Source organism: Tympanuchus pallidicinctus, unplaced genomic scaffold (assembly GCF_026119805.1).
Source record: "Tympanuchus pallidicinctus isolate F22 unplaced genomic scaffold, pur_lepc_1.0 scaffold3, whole genome shotgun sequence".
Lineage (NCBI taxonomy): Eukaryota > Metazoa > Chordata > Aves > Galliformes > Phasianidae > Tympanuchus > Tympanuchus pallidicinctus.
This window is the reverse complement of record NW_026294747.1, coordinates 80,929,515-80,957,072: the sequence shown is the minus strand read 5'-3', so window position 1 is coordinate 80,957,072 and position 27,558 is coordinate 80,929,515. Positions and strand designations below refer to the sequence as shown.

At 38.7% G+C, this 27,558-nt stretch overlaps 2 long non-coding RNA genes across 2 annotated transcripts in view; one reads left to right on the top strand and one right to left on the bottom strand.

The window, feature by feature from the left end:
* Positions 1–2,643: 2,643 nt before the first annotated feature.
* The window catches only part of LOC128086773 (uncharacterized), an 88,683-nt gene continuing 63,768 nt past the window's right edge, over positions 2,644–27,558 (top strand). The window contains exon 1 of the long non-coding RNA XR_008209530.1: positions 2,644–2,908. This is a non-coding gene — a long non-coding RNA (uncharacterized LOC128086773). The remainder of the gene's footprint in view (positions 2,909–27,558) is intronic.
* LOC128086772 (uncharacterized) lies at positions 20,334–24,867 on the bottom strand. The gene is made up of 2 exons (XR_008209529.1): positions 24,747–24,867; positions 20,334–20,780 (listed from the first exon to the last, which is right to left on the bottom strand). It is a non-coding gene; the product is annotated as an uncharacterized LOC128086772 (long non-coding RNA).

Below are 27,558 nucleotides of genomic sequence, written 5' to 3'. Positions count from 1 at the left end.
CACAGTTACATCTATAGAAATCCATCATATTCTCGCTGTATCAGCCCAGCAACAGCAACAAATGTGGGTGTCCCTGTATATAGGATGTGTGCACACATGCACACACTCATACACACCTTCACAGATATACACAGACAGGATCTGATGCAATCTCCAAAAAATCAGTGGCCATTTATCTCCAGATCTCAGTAAAAGTTCCTCCTAGCTTATTGATATCAATGCCTAATGCCTAAAACTCCAGTCAGCTAGAAAAATCTGAACTTCTATGCTCTGATAGGATCACTGAGATTGGAAAAGACCATGAAGACCACCTGGCCTAATTGCCAACCCATCCCCATCATGCCCACTGACTATACCCCTCAGTGCCATATGTACACGGCTCTTGAACACCCCCAGGGATCGTGGCTCCACCATCTCCCTGGAAACAGCCATTAATAATAACTGGAAAATTGTTACCTGTCATCTTTAAGCACAACCAGAATATGAATTATGGAAACCTCCAGGGAGTAAAGAGCAAGTGGTCTATGAACAAAAGGAGGCAAAATTATGATAGGCAAATGTCAAGATTTTAAATCAAGTTGATTATTTAATGATGCGTTATTCAGATGCTGTCTGTCTGACTGATCTCTAGATTTATATATACATTCTTTCTTGCATTAGGCCTTTTCAGTATTGAGCATCTTTTCTAAAATATCCTAGGTATTGCTGATCCAGGTTTGAAAATGTGATATGGGCTGCGAAATCTCTGGAGTTTTCCATACTGCTATCTGTATGATTCTGTGTCCTTTGAGCTAGATCAAAATCCTGCACTGATAGCAAGTAATACTAAGATAGTAAGGGACGTAATTATGGTTTTAGTGTGGCCTTAACTAAGGAATGGCTGAGCATTTTCTGCAGCTGGGGAAAGAACAGTGCTGAATCTGTCATGCCGTCATGTAACCCACTTCCTAGCAACTCTGCTTGCTCTCAAACATTGATCTGCATGTTTTTGATAATTTTATTGTATGTGCAATGACTGCTGCCAGGTAGCCCTAATGCTGACCTACAACTGTGTCTACGAGATACCAAACTGGGATGTTACTCTTGGCAGCGGTCTGTGGCAACCATCTTTGGGACACAGAAGATCAAAGACAAGTCAGGGAGCCAAAATACATCCTGAAACAAAAGTAGCAGACCAGGGTTGGATTGCTGGCTCTTTGTTTATTTTGTTCATCAACGCTGAGAGTAAAATACTTTCCAAGAAGATGTTCAAGTTTGATATTATTTCTTTTTGAAGCTGTGGTTCATTAAAGGGTATTTTATTATTAGCAATATGGTTGCCTGCATATAAAGGCTCAGGCTTCAGTCTCCAGATCGGTCACAAGCAGTTTAATAAGATTCAGATGGTATACAAGCTATCAGAGAGGTATAAAATTCTTCAGACTTGCAAAAACAGCTCCCTATCCTGGCAGACCATAATATCAGCAAACTCCAGTTCCGCTTTCTGTTTATCATAGATGGTTCTGATTCACAGCGAAATCAAAATTACACAGGAAATAAAAATATTCTAACTTAAAAGTATGCGACAGGGACTTTTTTGCCCTTCCAAGACTATTCTATAATTCTGGGGGGGATGAGGGCATTTTGCAGCAGTGTTTACCACACTAAATATTCCACAAGAAGCAAAATATGTGACGGGAAAAAAGGCAACATAAAAACCTACTGATCCTCCAGAAATTGTGATGTGCTTAGTCTGAAGGAAACGAATGTATCGACACACATCTCCTATTGTTTAAAACATTGCTTCTGTTGTTTAACATGAAAAAGCCTGCTGCAGGAAAAGGAAGGTTGGATAGAACATCTGCACGTGCATCTAGTTCATCCATAACTCCTGATTTAAGCTCTGATTGCAATTGTTGCATAAAAATGAGGTTAAATCCCTAAGTAGCTGCTAATTCCCTACATAGACTTGTAAAATTCCGTGGTGAACAGTGTTGATGTGAGTGGAGTGAGTCTTTGCATATATGTCTGCATGTATGTATTTATATAGTACTTCTGTGTCTGTTTTAAATACAGAACAAAAAAGATTTTTAGGAATAGTCCTATCCTTCTACTTCGTTGTTTGTAGAAGATCTGATATGTCTGTATTGAAAATCTGCCATGCTGACAATGAAATTACAGGCTGGAAATGAGCCAACTTCACAATTCACTTATCTCCTATTTATTTTGCTAGTGTTATTGGCAAATTGCATCAACACACCACTATTCCTTTCATTCTGAGGGAAATGGGAAACTTAAAATATGTTCAGTATTTTTTCTGTGAAATGTAGATACCAGTGAGGGTGATAAAAGCTTCGGCAACAAGGAGAAAAGAATGAAAGCTGGCAGAAATTATGTGTTCTTTCATGCTCTTTCAACTGTGTTTTTGGAGCAGTGTGATTACAAGGGAATTATGTGCTGATGAATATATACATGCATGTGCTGGAACATCCAGGCAGGCCACCCTTTAGCAAAGCACACAGTCCCTGGACATGGTAAAAGACCCATGTTCTCATTTTGGATATGTTTGCAAAGTCACTAATTAATTCAACAACTCATATTCAGTAATTACCATTATCTTTTTTTTTCCCTTCTTTTTTTTTTTTTAATAATGAGTTTGAATTCCAAAGAAACCTGGCTTCTTTTCCTCCCTATGTCTCCACACAGAAAAGCTGTTGAATAAGCATAATCTTTTTATTTCTTATCTTTCAGGAATGCAGGCTGGTTCACATTGTAAGCAGCTAAGCAGAAAGATTTCATTCATCTCGTTCATTAAAATTCAAATAATTATGAAGTCAGAGATGTTAACTTTTCAGTTATTACAATACAGCTGGCGAACAGAGACTGTTGCACCAACTGGGAGACTGGAAGCTTCATCTTTGGTGGCCAGGTAATTTCATTTAACAGTTCAGCAGGAATTTAAATCAATACTTCTGAGAAATCTGCTTTATGAAATTATTATTACGAGTAATTGATTTAAATGTGCATTTCACAATCTCATGCTATATATGTAGGGATTATTTCCAGAGCCTGTGGGTGTGTTTCTTGTTTTCTGTAGGTACTAGATGGAGTTCAGTATTGAGAAGGATAACCCATGACCCCTATAAATTCTTACTCTGCAATGTTAAAGGGAATTGCACTTAACTGTACAAGGTGGGTGGGACTGCTTGAAATGCTTGTGCTCAGGGGAAGGGGTAGAGCTGGGCTTATAACCTTTGCTAAGATATTTAATTTTTTTTTTCTAACTTTTTGCTATCTGAAGTCCTCCCTTGAAACATTTATGTTCACTACTTGCATTTGTCTTCTCAACTCAAAACTGAGAATACTTCCAAGAATAACTACAAAAAAATCAAATCAATTGTTAGTTTGAGGCTTTGGCTTTGCCACAGTAGAAGAGGAAATATTTGCCCTGAGGTATTTACTCTGTGGTAGACTGGTTGTACTGGTCAGATTTGTTGTGAGTGTATATGGATGTAGCCACTGTAAAATGAAAGTCTTTCCTTTGGGAAATTACCATTAACTTCAGTAATTACCACTTAATTGCATTGTACTTTTCCCCCAGTTATGTGCCAGAAAACAGACTCAGCTCCTGTGAAACTTAACGAGTGATGAGAACGAGTAAGATAAAGGCAAGATATTCATAGCCCAGTCATCCTTGCCCCATAACTTGCAAGTTACTTTGAATGAAAGAAATTAAAATTCTTCCTGTCCACTGCATGTCACCATTACACCATAGAGATGTGCCCACTGCAGCCCAGTGCATTGGTGGATGCAACCATTCGGATGGTGGGGATGTTTGGACAAAGGAGCCTGGGATACCTGGCAATCTGACATTCTTCTGCGATCAGAGACTAGTTATACTTCTGAGGCAGAAGGATGTTCTCTAAATTCAGCCATGGCCATGTGAAAAGCTGCCATGTTGTCTGGCAGCTATTTTCAGTGCAAGGGGTAACTGCTTGCAATTTGTGGAGGGACAGTGAGAGAAGTCTTGGTGGAAACTGAAACAGGAAATTCCTAGTGTTATCTTTGTGCCTCTGCTCAGTGAATAGCTCTCTCCAGTCTTTTATATTATGTGATTAGAAAGAGTTAAATGAGCATGATTGCCATGGAAATTTCTTAGGCATTAATGTTTTCTACTTCTGAATCGAATGCCCTTGCGATAGAAGAGAAAGAACAAACATCAAAAGTACCTTTTAACTTCACAATTCTTTCTAAATTTCTTTAAACTTATAGGCTATACTGCTGGCTTTCAAACTTCAAAGCATGCAGGAAGATCAGGGTCACAGAGAAAATTATTTCTTACAGTTTAATAAAATATGCATGTGAATCGTATGACCTGCCAGAGAAATTATTTATGTGTTAATGTAATGTTGTAACATTAATTACACACTTTAATTTCTTCCTTAGTAGCTTCTTTACCAGTAAGGACAGTACCAGTACTAAATTGGGCTTGAAACATATGTTGTGTCACCAAAGCTTAAATTATTTCCAGACAAAATATAATTTTTGCTTCCACAAGAAAACAATTCTTTCTTTTAGCATCTGGGAAAAAGGAAACAACTGAGATATTTTGCTTGTTTTCCAGTGTCACTCTTCCACAGTATCTTTATGTGATGAAAATTTATTGATAATTCAATGTGTTTATTTTTTTTTTATTTTTTTATTTTTTGTGAATGAGTCACACAGCTTGTATTTATGGATATTATTATAAAGTATTTAATTCCATAGGATTCATCCTTTTGGCCTGATTCCTTAGGGGATTTCCTAGCTCTCTTGCTATGATACACATGCAATTAAAATCATGTATGTGCTACCACAAAAGCATATATTGAGTTTACCTTCTGATTTACTGTTTATGTAAAAATCTTACTGCATACACAAAAGTTCTACATCATTTATTTTAACAATGCCCTGTAACAACTATATAGTTCAATTCTAAATTGTCTAGAGCCTGTGAAAATACAGTAGGTTCTTCTCTCAACTACAGCACAAACTTTCTTTATGATCTTTCCATATCACCTACTTCTGAGTCTTATCAAGTGTAAATCTGAGGCCTTACCTCATTAGTGTGATCTGAAATTAGTCAAGGAAGGATGTTATAGATGTGAAAAATACTATTATTATTATATTATAAATACTATATTATTATATTATAAATATTATTATTATTATTTATCTCTTTTTACTGTTTTGCCCTTTAAGATTTCTTTGGTTACATTTTGTTCTTGGCTGATGGTAAATTAGGAGAAAAAAGAAATAGGAGACTTGCCTGTATCATACATTGTTTTATACATCTGCCATAATTTTCTTAACTAAATAGTCTTTGTCTGTTTAACCTGCTGAAGTGTATACCTGCCTACTATTTGAAAATTGCTTGACTTCATTTTATTTTATTTTACTTTTTTGTGACAATAATATTGGAGGTACATTTTTATCCAGAATTCTTCATTTTATTGTCAGTGCTAATTGGGTTATTACTACGCTTCTTACACTATCACAGAACAACCTGGATCTCAAACAGCTGATATGTTCTCTCTAGCTAATATACCACCTTTCTTGTACTTTTCCCATACCTCCTCATGGATGAGGGTTTCCAATGGAACTTCCACCTGCATCCAGTATTCACCCAAACTTTCTTTGACTTGATAACATTGTGATGTCCTCTGATGATTTTTGTCATAACTTGGACCCACGTTGACTTCACAAATCAAACAAACATATAACACTGACACACAGTGTCTGGACTGTGCTGAATTCTACACAGTATCCACTGCATTCCAAAGTGTTTGATATCTATCACTAGACATTTGAAAATCTTCATTATTGCTAGGCTTGTATATAGGCTTTATAGGCTTAGGAATAAGGACCTACTGGTCATCCCAAAGTACAAGGTACCTACCTGCATAAGAAAGTCCTGCATAATATCCCGTTTAGAAAAGGAATTGAGAAAGCATAATATGTTTCTCTAAACAGTGAAAAATACCAGTGCAACAAGTCCAGCTTGTACAAAGTGCATTGGAGTTGTTACAAAAGCTGTGGAGGAATCATAAGTAAAGATAAATGAGACACTTCACAGAAAATACCAATTAACTTGAGCCCTTCCCTGAAGCATAAATGATTCAAATATGAAGTTTTTTTGAGGTTAGGAATGGTGTTTAATTTTACTTTTTTGCACATGTTGGCACTATGTGGAATCTGTGGCAGCAAAAGTGGAATTACCAAAATACCACAGGTATGTTTTGGGCACTGCTGCTCTAAAGGATGTTAGAAAATACTGGAAACCATACAAAGACTTTTTTTTTTCCTGGACATTTCCTACCATTAGCATTCTGGGATGCGTTAGATAAATGTCCAGAAATCTTGGGTGGATATCTGAGTTTTGCATTTTTCACAAAATGCACTGGACTGCCAAATATTTTTGAAATTCACTTGTAAAGCTGAAATGTTTCCATTCATTATCTGGTACGATCCTGTGATATATTTATTCCTTCACTTATTCATAAACTGTTCATATATATATTCTTAAATTATTTATATTACAGTCTATATAACAAGAAGGAAAAAGCTAAAAATTTTCTTCTGTCTGAAACTTTTCTTTGAATCATTCATGTTTAGCATCAGCACAGTGAAGACTTGGGTTTGAAATCTAAGAAAGAAACCAGAGGGATAGGAAATGAATACCGGGGTAGAAAGAAAATAAGATCATGTAATTATAGAATCACCAAGGTTGGAAAAGACCTCCAAGATCATCCAGTCTAACCGTCCACCTATCACCAATATTTCCCACTAAACCATGTCCCTCAGTAAAACATCTAAATGTTTCTTGAACACCTCCAGGGATGATGGTGATTCAACCACTTCCTGGTCAGCCCGTTCCACAGCCTGATCACCTGCCTGATGATTATTATTTTTTCAAATTATCAATTTTTCTAATTAAATTATGGCTCATCTAACCATCCCAAGAATCTGCAACACACAGATGACTCAGATCTTCTCCTCTAAGTTTGCTGGCTCCACCATAGCTCCCTTCCCACTGTGCTGATGCCATGCAAGAACTGTGTGTTGATGTGTTCATCAGCTCACACTTACATCATGTTTGTTGTATGGATTTCCCCAGGAGGAAAGAATTCTTCTCTCTTCACAGGTCAGGTGCATCCCATTGTCTTTCTGTGTTGATATGGCTTTGCTGGAGTAAGTTAAGCTGGAAGAGGACTACTGTCTCCTGTGTCTGGTGCTGGGGTGGGCAAAGTAGAACCTGAGGAACAGTACCACAAGAGAGGTATGCTGCATCCATAGAGCCCATGAGCATCACCCACACCCAGGCTTAACCTTCATCTCTTTCAAAGTTCCTCCACAAATCATGTTCCCAATTCATGTCCCAGAAACACCTTCAGCAAGCACTCCTCTTGGTATTACATGGGGGACTTTGCACACCAGAGCAGCCTCAGACCTCCTAGTTAACTCACAGATCATCTAGTCAGGCCCTCAACTTAATGTATAAAGGCCTCAGGATCCTTTTCTTTTTTCTTTTCTTTTTTCTATTTTTTTTTTAAACACAGTGCCAATGCTCACAAAAGACATACAGTAAGATTGCTCTAACTGTTCAAGTGCACAGTGATTGTTCCTGCATGGTCCAGCCCATGTCATGATAAATCCATTCACATTGTTAGGTGCCTGTTACCAACAGTTCTGTGCCAAGATAGCCTGAATAGTGCTGTACTTTCTGGGTACGTACACTGCTTTTTCACTGGAATTCAAAACTGCTATTCTGCTCCACTAGCCTTCTGATCAAATCGATCCATTTATTGAGATGATCTTCTGGCTATATTTACATACAACATATTTTTATTTTATTCCTCATTGTATGTAAGTAATTACTTTTACACTGCATTCTCAGAGGTGAGTGACACTATGCTAGTAGTAGAGATGCTATTCTGCTTCCAGCAAATGCTCTGAGAAGCGTATGATATTAGTAAGGTCTGTTTCCTTGGTTACATTTAGCAAATTTGCATACCAGCTTGGTGCTATTCATCATCAGAGACACTGTAGGCTCTTCCATATAGAGAGAGTTTTGGAAGTGAATAACCTTTGCATTCCTAGCTTCAGCTTTCAAAAAATGGATGTATGGGAACTGTTGAGTCATGGCCTGAACCACTGATTGATCACCTGAGGCAAGGACTGGGTCAGCCCTGGGAGCACAGGTGAAGGCAATTCAGCTGTGTGACCAGAAGGGGTGGAGCCTGGCTGCACCTCTCCTAGACCCATTTAAGGGCTGACTGCCACTGAGGAAGGGCCTCTTTCTGGAGATCCTTCCTTTTGGAGTTTTCTACTGTGAGCCTAGGACACAGGTGAGCATTTCATTTTTTGATTGTCTCTTTCTACTACAATAATCTTTTTTAACTATAAACCTGTAAAATAGCGTCTTAACTATGCCACTCTTCTAACTGTACATTTGTTAATTGTACAATGGATGAGGAAAAAGCAGTTGTAAATGTACATATAGTAGGAGGTAGGTTGAGAATCTGAGCCCTGGGAGCCTTTGGAAATTAAATCAGATCTTTTATAAGATTAGGTGATGGAGCTGTGACTGTGGTTGCAGGAACAGCTTGCAAATTTGGCTCTAGTGCCTGTTTATGAATACTCACAAGATGACCTTGCCCAGGGTTTGTGTCCTGTCTATGTCTTATGATTAATCACTGTGATGGTGAATGAAATGGTCCTGCTGTTGAATGTTCACTCAGTATTCCCTGAAACATGAACTCTTCTCTGAAGTTGTGCTGAAGCAATGGACCAAGAGCAAGGTAACGATACAGAATCCAGGGGAGACCCGTAGAGCTTACACTGGAAAATAAATCTTCCCCTAACTGGCACAGCCTCTCAGACAGAGAGGTAAAATCATCTCCTGCCTTCTTGAAGGAACGTGTGTAGGCTGGAGGGGTTCTGTCTCGTTCTAGCATGCCCAGCTCCTCCATGTCCCCGACACGTGGTCCCATAGAGGTAGTGGAGGGCTGCTTTTCTTTTTATCCTTGCAAGTCACAGCACCTCTGGAGTATAGGGAATAAAATAATTCTAAGAACTGGAAGCCATCAGTGTGCGTTTGCCTACATTTCCTGAATATTGCTGAGTTTTTCGACTCATGGAATATTTATGTCTTAGTCTTCAGAGTGTCTAGTACAATGCTGTTTTGGTTCAATGTTGGTAACAGTGATGTTTACAGTTTCTGCTAAGCAGTGCTGTACAGAGCCAAGGCCATTCTTGGTGGAGGGCCCAAGGAGCAGGGAGGGTGCAGACCTAGAACAGCTGACTTAAACTGGCCAAAGGGAAATTCCATACCATATGGCATGTGCCAGGAGAGTTTTGAAGGGGGTAGGAATACTTCTTGCTCTTTTCTGCTGCTTGGGAGTAAGTTGGGCACTGGCTGGGGTGTGGTGAGCAATTCCTTGTGCATCACATATATATACATGAATGTATATGGCGTACTGTCATAACTGTTACCTTTTTCCTTTTTTCTATTTCAGTAAATAGTTTTATCTCAACTCAAATTCTATTTTTTTGGTTTTTTTATTCTCTCCCTCAACCCACTGGGGAAGGGAGAGTGAATGACTGTAGGGTGCTGAGCCACACAATCACAACATGTGCAACTTGCTCGGCACACATAAAACATAGGTGACTGAAGCCTGTGCCAGCAGTGGTAAAGCTCCTAGCAATACAGAAAGTGTGCATGTATAAGTACATATCTGTTCTTATGGGAGTGGTAATTATTAAAGCAAAATCTACCTCAGAGCCTTTTCGAATGCAGTTCTCTATAAAGACCTGAACTGAAATTCATGGAACTAATAAAATTTACAATGTTGAGACATCAAGAAACCAAATAACTGCTCTGGGACAAGGCTAGGGCGAGATGCCATTACAAGCTGTCTTGATTTAAACTTTGGATTAAGCAGAAGAAGATGGAGAAAAGTGCCTTGTGTGTGCGCTGGGGAGAAAAATGTTAGACCGTCTTAATTGCATACAGTTCAACTGCAAAGATAAATATCCATTACGAGTTTCTTTTTTTCTGGGTGAGAGTCTGAGCACTTAAATCAGGAACACATTTTTCACATTAAATTCTCAAAATTCAGCACCTCTGTTTTTCTCCCAGAAACATGGGTCTTTGTGTTTCCCATTAAAAAATAAGCTGCTTGGATTCCAACACATTTCAGACAGTACTTTTTCCTTGGTGTCCTTTAACTAACCTGTAACAGCATGCTCCTTGTTGTTCCTGTATTTTGTCAGATTTCAGAAGAGCAGTGTCTTGGCTTCTGATGGTGAAAACAAATCCTCTTCCTAATCAGATAGTCTTTATTTGCTTGGTTTGTGATTTGGCTGGGCTGTTCACCTAAAAACCTATTGCATTGTTTTTGACCACATTTCATGAGGTGCTCATGTTTCTGCAATCTTTCAATAAAACCCATGGGAAACAGGTGGTCAAACAGGATGTCCTAAATTAACATAGTATCAAATTTGAGACTAGTTAGAGGGAATATGAAGCTAATGCAATAAAAACTATTTGTAAACAATATATGAATAAATGTAATTAACCCAATAAAATTATTTAGGGTTTTTTCATTGAAATAGTGAGATGTTTTCTTCATATATAATCAGTGGGGTCCTAGGGACAGCTGAGAAGTAACCTGAATATTTCCAAATTTAATAGCAGGGAAAGTATTGTAATAAAAACTAGTAACAAAGAAATATCTGTCTAACAATATTGCAGAGCAACCAAATGGTTGGTTCTAAAAACAGAAAGGAAAATACTGTGGTTTTGCTTCAAGATAAATATTTCTGCTTTATGCATGCTATAAAAATGTATCCCCTTCTGGACAAATTAACTAGTTCTAAAAAACTGACTTTTTTTGCACTCCCTAAATCTTTCTGTTTTAATGACCTCTGTGCTGCAATTTTTGCCTCCAAGCAGTAATTAACCACTCTGCAAGTCACCACAAATAAGTCAGAAATGAATTACACTTTGAAAAACAAAACAAAACTGTAGCATTAATATAGTTTAAAACAAAGTTATCAAACTTGTGCTTCTACTCTCTCCTGTGATTCAAGGACGAATGTTATGAAATTTTCAATAGCTGTTAGTGTCCTGCATAACAATTTTGGTTGAATACTGCAAAGCCTGAACAAAAAGAAGTCTGAAATGAGCAGAACTGTCCTTGAGCACACCTTAAAAATAGTTCATGTTTGTTATCCAAGCACAGAGAAAGACTTAATGCAACTTTTTTTTAGGGTCTTGCATAAGATGATAGGAGAATATGTGAATAAGATGAAGTATCTTCCAGTGCATTTGATCATATTTGATCAACATCTTAGGGGGGAGGAAATATGAGGAATGCTGTCATACAATTTTACCTGAGGTTTTTAGTTAACCAGCAGAAGGTCTACATACGGATCTTGGTTCTTTCACTTAAGCTGGTACCAGTTGGGAATAAATCTATTCAAGCCAACAAAACCTCCCTTAGGCATACAGTGCTCAGAATTCTATCAGTTTACTGCTACAAATCTTTCAATAAGTTAATAGTAAATATCTTTGCTTCTGAGATGTGGCTTGTTTTGTTTAAGGAATACACAGCAATATCTTCACTGTGTTTGCTTTGCATCAGCTTGTACAGCATCTGCTTTTGTCAGTAGCATTTCTTTGACACCATATGTGCCAAATGTAGTGGATTTTATATGACCAAAATTGCTGTATTAGAATAAAGAGCAGAACTTTGCTTTTTTTCCTTCTAACCAACTCACACTGAAATGGGACACTGTTTAAATCTGCTCATTTTGTTAGGATAAGATTCACTTGATATTAATGCTGATGTGCAGCTGTTCCCTCCTTACACCAAGGAAAAATAAATTTTTGAATTGGAATTTTGAAGGGGTGCAATTAAAAGCATTTTATATACTTGTAATACATATTTTTAGGAGTCTGCAAATAAAGACCATCTTTGAATTTTTTTATTCCCAAATTCATTAAGTCAGTAGGAAATAATTTCATAAAAGTAAACTTTTATCTGTTGGAAGTTAAGAATGTAATTCATTCTGGTAAGAGAGCGCAATCTGAGATACAGCAGTTGACATTTTGAATTTAAAGATCATAGAAATGAATAAAAAAATCTCTTTTATGGGCATTGTAACTTAATATTAGTCAACTTTTTAAATTACATGATGTTTGTGTAGGCCGGATGTATTCTTGGGTGAAGTCTTGCAGAAATTTCCACTTGCTATCTACCTTCATGTTTGGATTAACTATATACAGCATATCAAAATTAGCTAGATTTATATCAAAATAGCTGAAGGTAGATTTCTGACTGCTTAGTCAATCAATTTTGAAATGGAGCACTGAGAATCACTGAATTATGATATTCAACCTGAACAATCCAATCTCAGCACTGCATTCTGCATGTGTGCATATGTACCATCCTGTTCGTTTCCTAGGTGCCCCTAGTGTAGGTTACTTCCACATTGAACAGTTCATCTCTATGCATATCAGAAATCTGCTGAAGGAAAAAAAAAATTGAGTTATTACAAAAGGTTTTCTTGCCTGAAGGTCATAAACTCAGTGTCAGTGGGAAGTGACTGAAAAGCCAGTGTGAAACCTTAGGCATTTTCCAAGATTATTGCATCAAAATACCAATCCTACACTACTCATTTTTTCTTAGTGTGGTTCATATTTTCAGTTGTTCTTTGATGACAAAAAAATAAAAAATAAAAAATAATGCAGATCTCAGGTATTATGCTTGAGGCTGCAAAGGAGTAAGGGGATTATATTGGCTATTCTGTGTCACAGAAAAACTGCAATGCTTGAAATGAAACAGGTGGGAGATAAAGAAGAGGATTGCAGTGTGAAGGTGGAATGCTTTCTTTTTTTGTCCCCCTTCACACAACCTTCCCTGCTCTCCTCATTACTCCTTTCTTCCCTCTTTTTTTTTTTTTTTTTTTTTTTTTTTTGTGCTTACTACTTCCAGGATCCCGTTTCCCACCTGGGGGTTGGACTCGATGATCTCTGGGGGTCCCTTCCAACCCCTACAATTCTGTGATTCCGTGATTCTGTTTCCCTCTCTTTTCTGGATTTCTGTCTCTTTGCCCTAGGTCTGGCAGAGGACTTTGTGGAGTGGCACTGCCATGAGCAGCCTGGGGATCTGTTCTGTGTGTCATCCTTCTTTCTAGCAAGGCTGGCAGTGGGGGATGGTGCGGTCCCAGGAGTGTCAGGAGGTGCAAACAAACAGTGTACAACCATTGCCGGAGCTGAGCTAGCAGTTTCTTTCAGATACAGTCAGAACCCACAGTCTGAGAGATGGGTCTCAAGCTGCTTGTGAACACTGTTTTGTCTGATGCAGAGGCTGGAACAGGAGTCCATGTGGTACATCCATTCATCTGCCAGGGAGTGAAGCAAGTCTGTATTTCACCTAGTGCAACTCTGCTTGATTTGAGTCTTCTCATGGTGGATTTTTGGGATCATACACACATTTTTATTGACTAAGTGTGATGACCCCAGCAGTTAACTACATAAGACATGAAAATAAAACAGTTTATTTCCAACAGAGCATTATTTCTATGCACAGTAAAGGGTTCACACAACTCATGAGGTTCACCAGTCTGGCTCTTTCCCGCATACTGGAATGATTCTCTCTTCCTACTTGCTCCCATTTCTGGTTACAGGAAGTAGCCTCCTCTCCTTTCTGGGTGCCTGTGTGCACATGTTGAAAAATGCATGTTCCCAGTTCCACTCTATATCCAAGCATTTGAGTTTTCCCTTTGTTCTTGCACTCTGCCTGGGAAAGGTAAATCTTAGATACTGGTTTTCCATTAGGCAGATGTGGTCCCAGTTATTGGCTGCTCATGTTGTTGCCTCCAAAGTTTCCTTTATAACCTTATCTTTCCCTCTGCTCTCATTTCCTGCTTCTTCTCCACTAGGAGTTGCCTTTGATTTAATAGGTGAACTCTGGGGCAAATCGTGTTTTAAAAAAATATGTATGGGTGCCTTATTCCCCAGTGAAGCCTTGGAAAGACTGTATATGAGCCTCCCTGAACTATTCAGAAGGGTTGAGACTAATTCCAGTTCCTCCCTGGTGAGCTTGGCTGCTCTCCTGCCTGCAGCTGTCTTCCAGCTCTGAAAGTCAAGGACAACCTGGAGAAAAACAAACAAAGGGAATGCTTTGTTAGCTTGTAGTTTAAAAATAATTGCTTTGCTTAGACCTTGTAACAACCTCCATCATTAACTTTTGGGAGGGGGTTGTTTCCTTCAATCCAAACACGTGCCCATATGCTCTGTGGGAAATTTGTGACTTAACCCATTGAGATGGCATGACCTTCTGCCAGGATGAATAATTTTTGAGCTGAAATTCCAGTGGCACTTAGTAAGCTGTGCAGAGAGGTCGTATACATAGCATTACTCATGATGATAACAACATCCTAAACTTTATCATTACGTTTTCACATTCATAAATATTTCAGCAATAATCTGTAACATTTTGCACTTGATTTTTTTCACATTCATGGAATCAAAGATTGCTAGCAACACATCAGTGAAGAAAAGGTCAGCAAAGCTGTCATTTTCCCTCTGATATGTGTTCCTTGATTTTTGTTTTCATGTATCCCAAGAAATTTGTTATTTTGGCTTGTGTGTTATTGGCACTTTGAGATGGGACTGAACTGGGCTCCCTCAGACCCGAGGACTAGTACATAACCATTAGAAATTGTGTAAAAAAAGTAATCTTAACAGTTGCTTTTCTATTCTGCAGCATAATTATTACCTGCTCACCTTAAAGCATGACCACTGAGACTGCAGCTAAAAAAAATTGCAGAAAGGAGCTTTACACTCTCTACTGTTGAGAATAGAAAGCAAGAGCATTCAAGTATACAATGAGATAATGCTATCCTACCTGAGGTCATCTAGTCACCTTTCTGTACTAGCTTTACTTTTAATGTGTCAACCACGATGCTTAAGCTTTTCCACTTTCTTCCACTAAGAAAGTTTCTTGCTTTAAAAAACAAACAAACAAACAAAAAACAAACTAAATTAATGAACAGGGAAGATTTCCTCTCAGCTGTAGTCATCTTCCTTTATGTGTCCTTTGCAGAAAATGCTCATGAGTGTTAATGGGCTGTAAATTTAATATTTGCATGGCCCCAGGTTGAGCTTACTCTGACAATACATCAAACACAGTGTAGCTCCAAAGATCTCACAGTTCAACAGGTAAGGAAAAAACAAATGCAAGAGATATAAGTGAGCCGGGATAAGAATACAACAAGGAGCTGCAGTAGCATCACTACCTTGCTGTTCTCCTTGTTACTTACCCATAACTAGATTTTACTTCATTACTTACAGTACTGTAGTGATGGCTTTTTGAGTCAAGAATAATATCTTGGCTTCACAGTTTTTTTCCTGGAAGATGTGCTCATTTGTACCATATGTCAGGGGCCTGCTGTGAAGATCAAGAGTAACTTTACTCTGAATCCTAAAATTAATAACTAAGTGAAAGCTTAACTGCAGAAAAAGAAACAACAACAACAAAAAAAACCATAAAACCCAACACAATAATATAATGTGTCTGATGCATCTAATCATAACTAGTCAAGAGAGTTCAGCTACAAGTTTTTTGCCTCATGCAGAGGGTTGCTTGTGAGCAGTTTGCAGACTGGTTTCATGAGTTTCTTGGTGAACAGTTTTGAACGGTGAAGACTCAAAATAAGACTTCAGGGAAGAGTCAGCAACCTCCCTTCTCCTAGCCTTAAAGAATGCTGAATGTACAACTTTCTAGGGAATATTTACCTTGTTATCTTTACATTTTGCACTTAAAAAATAAAAAATAAAAAAAATCAACATTTGCTGTTTGGTAAGAGTTGTGATAGGGCTTTCTTCTTGGACCAAAGCTCAAGCATGTATTTTGTTATGTTAGGCTTTTTGATCTTGCTAGATTTCAATAAAGAAGCCATTAAAGATTCTTTCTTCTCATTAGCAGTAAAAGGATGGATTAAGTGTAATACTGACAATATTTCATTGTTATAACGGAGAAATGAAAGCCACTCAGACACACTAAAGAAGCAGTGCAGGGACTAGAATGGCGATTGCAAGTCCTATAGACTCTGGGTCTCAGAACAGGTCTTGAATGATGCTTTAAGACTCAGCAAGAGGCACGTTATTTTGTAAAGTTTTCTATATCTACACCTATTATAGCTGCTTTAATCTCTGATTAAGAAACAGCGTCTACAGAGCATTCTACTTTGCCAATTGCAAAGTAGGCATATCATATGATGACAGAAAAGCATCAGCAGCATTTAGGTCAACTTCACACTATGACTTATTAAGCCTTTTAGAAAATAAAGCTCAAAGACCTTATTAATATCAACAAGGTGTGTTATAGCCACTCTTAATGGCAGGGATTAACCTTGTCATGGTTTGCTGCTTTCGTTACAGTGCTAACAGCTAGCTAGGCTTATCATTTTGTTCACTATACTGTATCTTTACTGAGTGCAACGAATAGCTGATTTGGTCTTATTCACAGCAATGATATTTCAGGATTTCAACTTTCAGGATATTATGAATTTCTTCTGCAAAGCAGGGATCTAAGCCTTCAGATACTGTGGCTAATCAATTCTATTAATTTCTTGTTGAAGCAGTGAAATAAATTTTCTGACCTTGTATGTATTTTTCTGTGAATCAGCCAGGAGACTTGTGGGGATGTAAGAGAACTTCTGGTTAAAAACAAAACAACCCGAAACTGGAATACTGAGCTAACACTGTGAGTTTAGGGGGTAAATTTGAATCTTAGTAGAGAAAGGCATCAGATTTATTTCAGTGTCTCTGAAATCCGTCTAAGAGGGATTTGATATCCATATTAGTGTCCTATGCTGTATTAAAGCCAGAAGGGCTTGAACAAGATTGAAGCAGGCAGAGTGTTTTGGAAAAGGACTGCCACATCAGGGGAAAGAAAACCCCAGTGCTTATCTACAGCTTTCAACTGCTAAAGGAACGCTTCCGTTTTTTCCAGGCTGCCAGTATGGAGTTGGCCATATAAAGCTCAGCATAACATTTTTAAAGCACAGAGAGTAAAACTTAAACTGTAACTATCCAGAAAATGTGCATATTCCTTTATATGCAAGAGATTAATACAATTCTGTATACCACATCATCTTAGGCTTTTAACTTGTGAGTCTTCCTGCATGCTGGGGAACCTTTTAAGTCTTGATTTCTGCTTCCATTAGGCTAAATGGCAATTTTCCATGGGACATGTGAAAATACTGAAAACCTCAGAGACTCAAATAATACTTTTTAAGTAGACCAAATAACTAGAGAGAAAAACCTGCCAGAGTAGTGAGTCTTAATGACTCTAATGCACATTATGTTGGAAACTAGGACAATTAATGATTTAACATAATGACAGAACATGTAGAGAGATTTTAAGGATGGCTAAATAGATTTACTTCAAAGTTAGGCAGAATTCACATCTGGGAAGAAGTAATGCCTTTGTCTTCAGCCTCCCTGAAGTCAGTATTTAAACAATTTTCTTTCCTACATAACAGCTGGGGAATAAACTCAAGAGATTTACTGCATTTGAACCAAATCTCAAGGTGATCTATTTCAGTGCAGTTAGTACAAGCTGCTGTAAATACAGGGAGGAGATCAGTGTGTCTCTCCCTAAAGGAGGCAGGACAGGTAAAAAGGTATTTCTGCCACAGGGGCTGGTGTCTGCTAGGATGTCCTGAGGATTGTGAGACCTCAAAACATGCACAGAGCTGCTACTCTCATCTCATGGACTCAACCACTCCTCATTCATCTATTAGCCCTAGTGGATGGCTTTACTATGTCTGTGTTTTTAGTAACTTGATATCCTTCCTATTTATTTTTTTTTGCCTGCTCTCCATTCCAACTTGAACCACTTCAGTGAAGAAAAGGGGTGAGAACTGGATCTGATTTTTCCAGTTGAGCAGGAAAAACATCCAGAGAATATAGAATGTCTCTGGCAGCTCTTTTGCTTTCATATATAGCTATACCTTTCTAATACCCAAATTGTTTTCATCTATGCTGGGACTAGTGCCAGCAAGAGTTGGCCTAAACACAAGGAAACTGCAAATGACCTGCCCCCTCATCTCACTTGTACACAAGCTAAAGGTATCTGTGGATCTGGTACTATTTTCTCATTTTTGGACATCTTTGATGAAATTCATCTCATTTAGACACCAGAGACAGGAAGAAAACTTAACATACGTTTGAAATACAACACACTGCACATAAAGAGGGATCTGGAGGAATGACTTATATCCCTCGCAGAAACAAAGATACAAAAAAATCAAGGTTAACATAGACAGAGGGCAAACCAACTCAATGTCCCTTGTGTTTGTGTTTTGGCTTGGCTATAATTTTAGGGCCAGGGTACTGAGACAGAACTCAGAGAGCATCAGTTGGCAGCATGGCTACTGACAGATCTGGTGCCAAGGACTTGGTTGTCCTGAAACTGCTGGAGCATGAGCACAATTACCAACAATAAGGACACAGCCTCATCCAGCCTCATTTCTCCTCCAGGGAAAGAGCTCAGGTTACAGGATCATTTGCGTAAGAAGGCAGTTCAAGTCCCAGATCTGAACATACCCAAAAGATTTAGATTTCAAGTTTGAACCCTTTTCCTCACTGATGACAAATTAGGAACTAAACTAAAAGTGAGTAATCAGAGATGTCCCCCGTGGAACTGAGCTATTTTAATGTAGTCCAGAAGACTGAAAAAAAAAAAAAAAAAAAAGGTGTGTGAGCTGTGTGATGAGTGTGTCAAGAACAACTTTAGGAGAACTTTCCATTGTGTTTGGACGTAACAGACTCAAGTGCAGGAGATGGATGGAGCAGCAGCACTAAGAAACCTTGAGTGGTTGCAAAATCTTTCGGTGCTGGCGTTGCTTAGCTTTCCAATGGATTGCTCCCATGGGCTACTTTTCTGAAACATTTCTCTTGAATAGATTTCTACATATTTTCCTCTGGAGAATCTAGGGAAAGATTTACTGGAAGTACCAGGAGAGCTGTAACCCCACAGGCATTATGGCATGAGATGAACTTTGTGTCACTAGTAGGGAAAGCAAAAGCACTGCTGCAGAGCTTTCTCCTTACTCCTTCTTCCAAGCAGACCTGAGAAAAGAGCATGGTGCCTGCCAACCAGACCTCCAAAACTGAACACCAAACTGCATAAGATGGGACTGAGTAAGGTGGAAAAAAAAAATCTGCTTTCTCTCCTTTATGAATTATGCATAGGTTTAGGAAATATCCCTCACTGCATGTCAGCACTAGATCTAGCCTCTGTGTAGGGCCTCTTTTGGTTTTTTGAAGCCAAAAGTTTTGTACTGCAGGAAAATTAAGAGATGTGAAGTCTCAGTTCCTATTTAGCTTAGCCTGCAGATGAGGCTATGTCTGGTTGCAGTTTGCTAGCATGATGGTGGTGACACCGTGCAGGTGTTGTGTGGCCAGTCTCACTTGTTGGTAGTCAGGTCTGGTATCTCACACATTCCCTTTTCATCCATGTTCTTGCCTCTTTTTCACGAAGTTTGATGCTACTTCATAGGGCAAAGCTATTTCAAGATAATAATTACTAATTCTTTTCCATTAAAGGCAAAATATTTGCCTTATTTAACATCCTGAGTCTCTTCATTTTAACAGAGAGGTAGCAAGTACTGCTTGATTTCTTTTTCTTCTGAGCAAATAAAATTATTTATTCTATACATATACAGTAAATCTTATGCAAAATCTAACTTTGTGCTTCCAGTTGTGGCAAAGTGACTCCAATAATTGTTCCTACCACACCACAGTGAGTGCATCATTAGCACTTGTCTGTGCAACATTTTCCTAATTAATTTCCTAATTGATGCTTCACAGAAAAAGAACTTGAGGCACTGAGAGGGCAAGTGGCTTGCAAAGTCAGCTAGAGGCAGGTGTGAACCTCAGATCTGATAGTCCCAATAGGTGATTTGGCTGCGGAATTGTCCTTTTACAGACAAGCCTGCACAGCCTACAAATTCCACTCCATGCAATTGAGAACCTAAATCCTCTAGTACCTTTGAAAATTCACTTGAAAATATTTTCTCATCCATTTTTATAGAAAACACTGTCTTCTCTGTTCCCTATCTAGGATTGTACCTTTTTTGTAAGGGTGGACATGAGTTCAAGAATATCTTTGCCTCATTCTGCCTTTAAAAAAAAAATTAAAAAAAAAATGTAAGACTTGACATTTGTTCAACTGCTTTTTGCTGCCATCACAGTGTGTATTTACATTTAAGTCCTGCATCCTAACTAGGAGTGAATATATTTTTGCATAAATCAACCAGGAAGTCTGGAGTTTGCAAAAATCAAATAAGCAACATCTATTTTGTATTTTCACTTTTTGAATGTGAGCTATGATAAAACAAATTATTTTCTGAGTTGCAGTTGATGGAGGAGAAGTTGCTGGTAAAGCACAGACAGTAGCCTGTAAAATGCATGCTTTTTAGGGCAGCCAGCCAGTCCCCAAATTCTTCCCCTCCTGTATACACAACCTGCACCATTTTAATGGAACTTCAGCAAATGTCAGAGCCTTTCCCATTCTCTTTGCATTGCTAATGCATTTGTGCATTGCAAAACCTTGCATCTTCTTGAAAATATCAGCTGGTGAGGGGAGCGAGGAAATCCATATTCCTCTGGCAGAATCTCTTTGACGTCTCCTCTCCTCTCCTGTCATGCTTCTGTCTGTGTGAGGATAAATGCACTGCAACTGGAAAAGTGAGATAAATAGCATAAGGAGAAATCATTATAAACCCCAGTGCCTGAGAGGTGCATTCTCGGAAATGCACCAGTCATAAAACCTGACCAGGCCTGAAAAATAAAAATCCCTCAAATAATAATATAAGATCCCCATGGACCATTTTCTTATGCCTCTTCCACAAGCATGGAGCATTAAAAGATTGAAAACTCTTTTTCACTTCATTCCATACAGGCTGAAAAATCATATGACATACTCCACATGCATTTATAATAATAAACAGCGGAACAAAAGATTTTTCCTTTTTGGATCTGTGCACAGAACAAAACTTGTCCCTTCAAAATGAATTACAAATAAAAGGAATAGAGGAGGGTTATAGTGAAGCATTAAGTATTCTTCCCAACTCTCTTCGGAAAGATAAGTTGGAAATGTGCTGAAAACTGGTGCTTTTTTTTTTTGTGTTCATAGTTTATATGTACCCATAGACAATGTATATGTGTATATATATTTGTGTGCGTGGGTATGTAACTGAAATGCATGTCATACAGTTTCTATGGGCAGCAAGCTTCCAAAGGCTTCCCTTCTTTACTGAGAATATTTCAAGCGAGCAATGGATGTGAAACAATGTAAGAAACCTTGGGCCACCCAAGACGTCATGGGTATTGTTGTGCTGCATTTGTGGTCTTTCTGGGGCTGACACGCAGCGTAATGAGGAACAGCTCTCCTCCCCTGGTGCTCCTGTAGGCAAGTTGCACAACTTGTTTGTGAACTGTTCTTCCTCCCTCTTGGTAGTGTGATTGGTGTAACAATTTTGTGACTGTAGTAATCTCCTCAGAGAAGCCTTGCTGATGCAGTGTTATACTCATTAGGCTTTGCAGGTTGATTCCATCAGACTTCACCATCTGCTTTGATGGGCAATTTTCATTCATGAGAGGGAAGTGTTTTTTTTCTTTTCCAGAGGTTATTCACTGGATTATTAAGGAAACCACATCCTACAAATGGGGATCACCCTAGTAGAAAAAGCCAATTAGCACAAGTTGCATTCTGGAACATTCCTTTGCCAGCTGTGTTTAAAATAATGCCAAAATGATAGACTAGACACATCTATCATGAACAACTCATGTTGGCACTTGGCCCCCGACTTGCACTCTGCTGTCTGAAATTCCTGCGTGCAGGAGGCATGCAAGGCAGAAGGCAAGGCCTGCTCCTCGCCTGCCCTGAATGCCTCACGAGAAGTCAATGGCTGGTGATCCTTCTCCTTACACCTCCCCCTTCTTGCCTCCCATGAAGATGCCCCCTGGGACACGAAGAGCTCTCAGGCAGCTCCACACTCTTTCACCTGGTGGCAATTTTCACCTGGCTGCTTAAGTAATTTTTAACCACCAGTAAAGTAAAAACACTAAAACTGGTATAACAGATTGAAGCATTTCTTCTAAGAGAGGAAATATAGAACAAGTCTGTTTTTGTATTGTAACTGGTTATCTCTCTATCTTCTAGGTAGGGTTTAATTATCTTCTAATTATATTTTCCCAAGTTTGATCCAATTTCTTCCTACGAATTAACACTATTCTGATCACACATTTATGGATTTGCTACTCGTGACAAGCCCAGTCTGGCATTTTTATTATTCTTCAATTTTATCACTCCTCCTGTATCAAAGCTCTGTCATTAACAGCATTTTTACTTCCACAGTGAACTTCAGCTCAGAATTGAGACTGTAGTTTTTCCAAAACTTGACACAAAAACCTAAACAAACAAACAAACAAAACCACTAAGGTCTCGATATTGAGATTACCTGATAGACTGACCTTTCAGAGTCCTCATACATTCTTTTGGAAATGGTTTCCGTTGAGTATTTATTATTTTCTACCCACACTTAAATCTCTGAAGCTGCCTTTTTTTTAATGTCCTCATGCTCCTGTTCCAGTGCTGCCTGAATTTACTGGTACAACACATCTTGTGCCACTGTCCTAATAAGCACTTCGCTGTGATGTCAGTAGCAATCAGCATTCAGAAGCTTCCCCTACACTCCACAAAGCTTCTACCTACCCTGGCCAGTTTGGTTTCTTGCTTTTGGTAAGGCTCTTCAAGACACAGTTCATCAAATTCAAATATTCAGTATCTACTTTTTACATTGTTTTATGTAAGGAAGCATAAGACATGTCACGGTTTTTGGTCTTCCATTTCAGCTTTTGCCAGCTTTGCAGACCACAGTAGGTGGTTAAAAATTTACCTCCACTGTGCTAGAAGATCCATTTTCTCTCCCCTCTCAGTTACTCATCTCTTCTGATTGTACACTATTGGACTTCCTCAAGTTTCCTTTGAGAGACCTTTTCAAAAGAGACTTTTTCAAAACAATGATTTACAAGTTAAGTAAGTTTGCTTTTTAACTGCTTGCCAGGTTGAGAGTACTATTGTTTAAGAGCTGCCAGAAGTTCCACTTAAACTGTTAGTGCAGACAGTTGTATATTGATTTGCTCATTGATTCCTGCTTTGTCATCAAATCTCTTCTGGAGAGAACAGAGAAATAATTATTCTCTCTCACTCAGCAAGGAATATAAAATTCCTTTCTGGCATAGATGTTGTTAGTTGACATTTGATGTTTTCCTTTACATAATGTGATAAAGAATGTGACATAAAGTGTATTTCTGATCATGAATAAAATCTGAACAAGAAATACTTCAAAAGGTCATCCTTATAGGTATCTTTTTCTCCTGCTCTGAAACAATCAACCTACCCATCCAGCTGTGTTCATCTTGGCTACACAAATGCTGCAGACTGAAGTTAAAAGAATGCCTATGTCTAAATTAAAAACTGTACACAGCTCTGGGACAATGACAATGCCTCCAAACTCTTGCATTTCCTTTGTCCTTAGAGTGTCTCATCTCAGACTGTCAGAGAGAGTGTCCCCAAGTTCTGTCTTTGAAGACTTTTTTTTTTTTTTTTTTTTTTTTTTTTACATTGCTGATTAAATATATTTGCTGCATGAAACTCATTTTGAAATAGTCATGGACAATCACTGAAGCAAGAATTTATTTCAGACCATCTTAAGAAAAAAAATCTGCCAAGATAGAGTTAGGAACTGACGTTACAGATCTAAATCTAATAAATACCTAATTAGCTTGTGCTATGCAACTCAATGTTTTGCAATGCAGACAAGCCTTTTGGAAGTTTCCATTGCTGGTTTGGGAACATCCAACCTTAAAATTTGATGTAAAATTGTCATCAAAAGGGTGCAGAGGTGCACATAGTAGTAGAAAGTTTTTGGGTACTAAAGTGAAGACTGCAGAAGAAAGCAGAAGTTATAGTGGAGATAAAGATCAAGACAGGGAAAGAAGACAAAACATAAGATTCTTGCTTGAGCTGGGCAAAGAACTCTGATTGGAAGGAACTTTTTAGAGCATATTGATTTGCATAATGAATAAATGGTGTGTTGCTGCATAATGACTGAGTGACGATGGAGAGCTGACTCAGTATAGGTAATAGCTGACCATGATGGTACATGTAGGATCCTGCACATTAGGCAGAAAGGCAGATAGTATAGTCCTGCTCTTCATGCCAGAGCCCACCAGGCAGCCCTTCCTCTGACACAGCAGATAAAGTCCCTGCGTACATTTTTCTGTTGCAGTAGCAAGACATTTCTAAGATTGCAAATATCATTTTAAATGTATCTTTGACATGTTATTCCATTAAACAGAGAAGTGATAAAGAAAATGCAGAAATGATAAATATGTGGTTGAAGGAAATTACCAGAAACAGTATAACTTCTGGTCTTGATCTGCCTCTCACAACACCAAACCAGGGTTCAAGTGGCCTTGTATAACATCAAATATCTGCATTTGAACTTGGGATCTATTCAGAAACTACTAAGAGAAATGAACACTTCAGAGACATGATCCATCTGCTCTCTTTTATACGTTAATGCTAGGATGAGACGTGCTCTCTGCTAATAACTAGATAAAGCAGGATGAGACCCACCTATGCTGTCTCTGAACCACGTTCTCCATCCTCTTTGGTTTTGTAGGGGATTTATTTACTTGTGTATGGCAGTGAAGAAACATAAATCACAGGTTCCAGAAATGTGCAGTTGCAACCCCTGTGGGACTGTGTATAATCAAAGAATATTAGCATGTTATATTCACAAAATAAACAAGAGAGTTAGACAAAGCAGACTATGATAACAAAAGAGAATAAATAGAAGGCTTACCCCTATCCTGGGCTCACTCACAAAACACCAGCAGAGGCAGATCTCCAAAAGAGATCCTTCCCTACTAGTAGCCAGCTCTTAAATAGGTCTAGGAGGGGTGCAGCCAGGCTCCATCCCTTCTGGCAGCACAGGAGAATTGCCTTCACCTGTGCTCCTGTGCCTGACTCAGTGCTCATCTCAGGTGATCAATCAGAGGTTCAGGCTGTGACTCAGCAGTTCCCACACAGACTGAAATCAAAGAAATACGCTCTGATGTGCCACAGCTTTCTCCAAATGGAGGCTGCTTGGATATGCCTTTACCTGCAAAGCAACTTACCCACAAACCAGATGGTCTGCTCATGGATAATGGAAAGTTAAAAATACATGATTATGGCATGCCTGCTGACTATGACACATTTAATATCAGTAAATGAGATTTGGTATGTGCACTATATATCTATATTCTCATTAGAACTGATGTAGATCAAGTCAAGACAGCCAGCACAGCTTAAACAGTGACCCAATTCATCCTAAAGCAGACAGAATCTGAAGTATAAGGAACTCACTTCCTTAGTGAAGTTTAAAGTCATGAAAGTTGTCCCAAAGACAAAAAAGATGACCAGACCTCAGCTCTCGAGCATGCTATGCTGTGAAAGAGCTGCTACTCCTCACGCAGATGTCCTATGTAACCCCAGGCATCCCAGCTTTGCACCAGGTAATCAAACTTTGGGACTGATTCCTTCTGCAGTGGCTCATCAGCTGAGCTGGTCTTGAGACACTGGTCTTGTCCTGACCAGATTTCTACTGTGAGCACTGAGAGTTTGGACTCCATATGACACGTAGGCATCTACCTGCATATGAATTTATTTGTCTTAATCTGTGAGTTGAGTACCACCCCTAGTAAGTGCTGTCATTCTGTAAAGAATAGTGATTTTCTCTCCTTCAGCATCCATCTCATCTGACTCTGTGTTGAGGAGAATGGTGGCAGTGATGAGCAGCCCCCTGACAGTGAACCTGACTTTCACCATTTGTTTTTTGTGTTGTACAGAGCAAAGCTTATGATCTCTCCAGAACTACCTTTGTCTCTTTTGTGCAAGTAAAGCTCATGTTCTAATTCCACACATCCATGGCCACCCCTGCAGACTGATTTCTTTCATGGCACTCATTTTGACCATGGGAATGCAAGGTACCATCAGTGAGTCATTAGCTGCAGGTCTTGTAATGCAAATCTCAGTGACTTTTTACTCATAATTAGATATGTTCTGTGGCTTGAAGATAAACACTCAGATCTGATAGTGTGCCAAGGCAATTTATCAGCTTTTATGCACCATAAGATTGCACCAAGAACATGACTGCTAAAACCAACTTCCCTTATGAGAACAACATGAAAGGGTGCTTGGTGTAAATGAGAAAGATACTAGTAGGCTGCAGGTTTAAGCTCATCTTAGAAAGGATGAACTTATTCTATCTGACACATCCAGCTGTGCAAACAGCTGTACAGAGAGACCTGTAGTTAACTTCACTAATACATGAGGATTAGAATAGATCCTGTGCTACATATAAATGATACTTCTGCTTATAATCAACTTGAGTACCACAGAGGAAAGAAAGTACAGAGGGATATGAGTTATTTCTCTAGGGGTCAAGAAATAGGCTTGAAACCTCTGTTCATATCAGAACTTAGTTCTTTCACTTTCCACTGTCTTTTGCCTTTTTGAGGTAGAATTTATATGATAAAAATATATCCATTGCTAGGAAAGACAACAAGGACCATGCTGGCACTACTTCTGTAATGTAGCATTGAGTTTCTAACAGTCCAGAGATACTGACCTTCTTGAGTGACAGGTTGCTGTGGCTTAAAGAAAAGGGGATTGAAGCTATTATCCCTTCTTTTGAAACTGAGGGCATGCTGTGATCTGCAGTCACACTGGAGATGAGGATGTCCAGTGCTCACCGATTCTTTTGAGAGCACTTGAATCCTATTTTTCTGCAAAGCAGTTATTGCGACTCATTACATTTTAAGTCCACTGGATGACTGTAGTCAGGTCTGTGTTTGTGCTCACCACCTGCAAGAACATATGGCTCCAAAAAAAAAAAAAAAAGAAAAAAAAAAGAGCAAAACCAATTTAAATTGCCGTATGCAAGATCAGATGTTATCAATATTACAAAAAATACCAGTGTTTTTTATGGAAACTTTCTAAGGTTTCACATGATGAGCATGGAGCGTGCTGCTTCCACTAAAATTTCTACAGAGCCAAACCACCACTGGCATCTCATTAATTCACCCAGCTGTGACTACTCTGTATCAACATGTGTAGCTAACCTTTGTGCTCACAAAATTCACTCTGTGAAAACATTTTCCGGTGCTCCGTGTCAGACTCTTTCTTGCTGCTCTTTTTTTCCCCATTAAATTTTTTTCTTTTTTTTTCCCCCCTCAGTTTGAGATGTGGGATACAGTTTCCCTTTGGAGCATATCCCAGTGCTGAGCTGTGGAAACAGCAGGGGATGCTGTAAATCTGGACAGGGAGAGGTCTTCATCCTCAGTAGCTGAATGCTTTGTGGCCTTAGCAGGCAATGCTTCTTCTAACCTCTGTGACCTTTCCT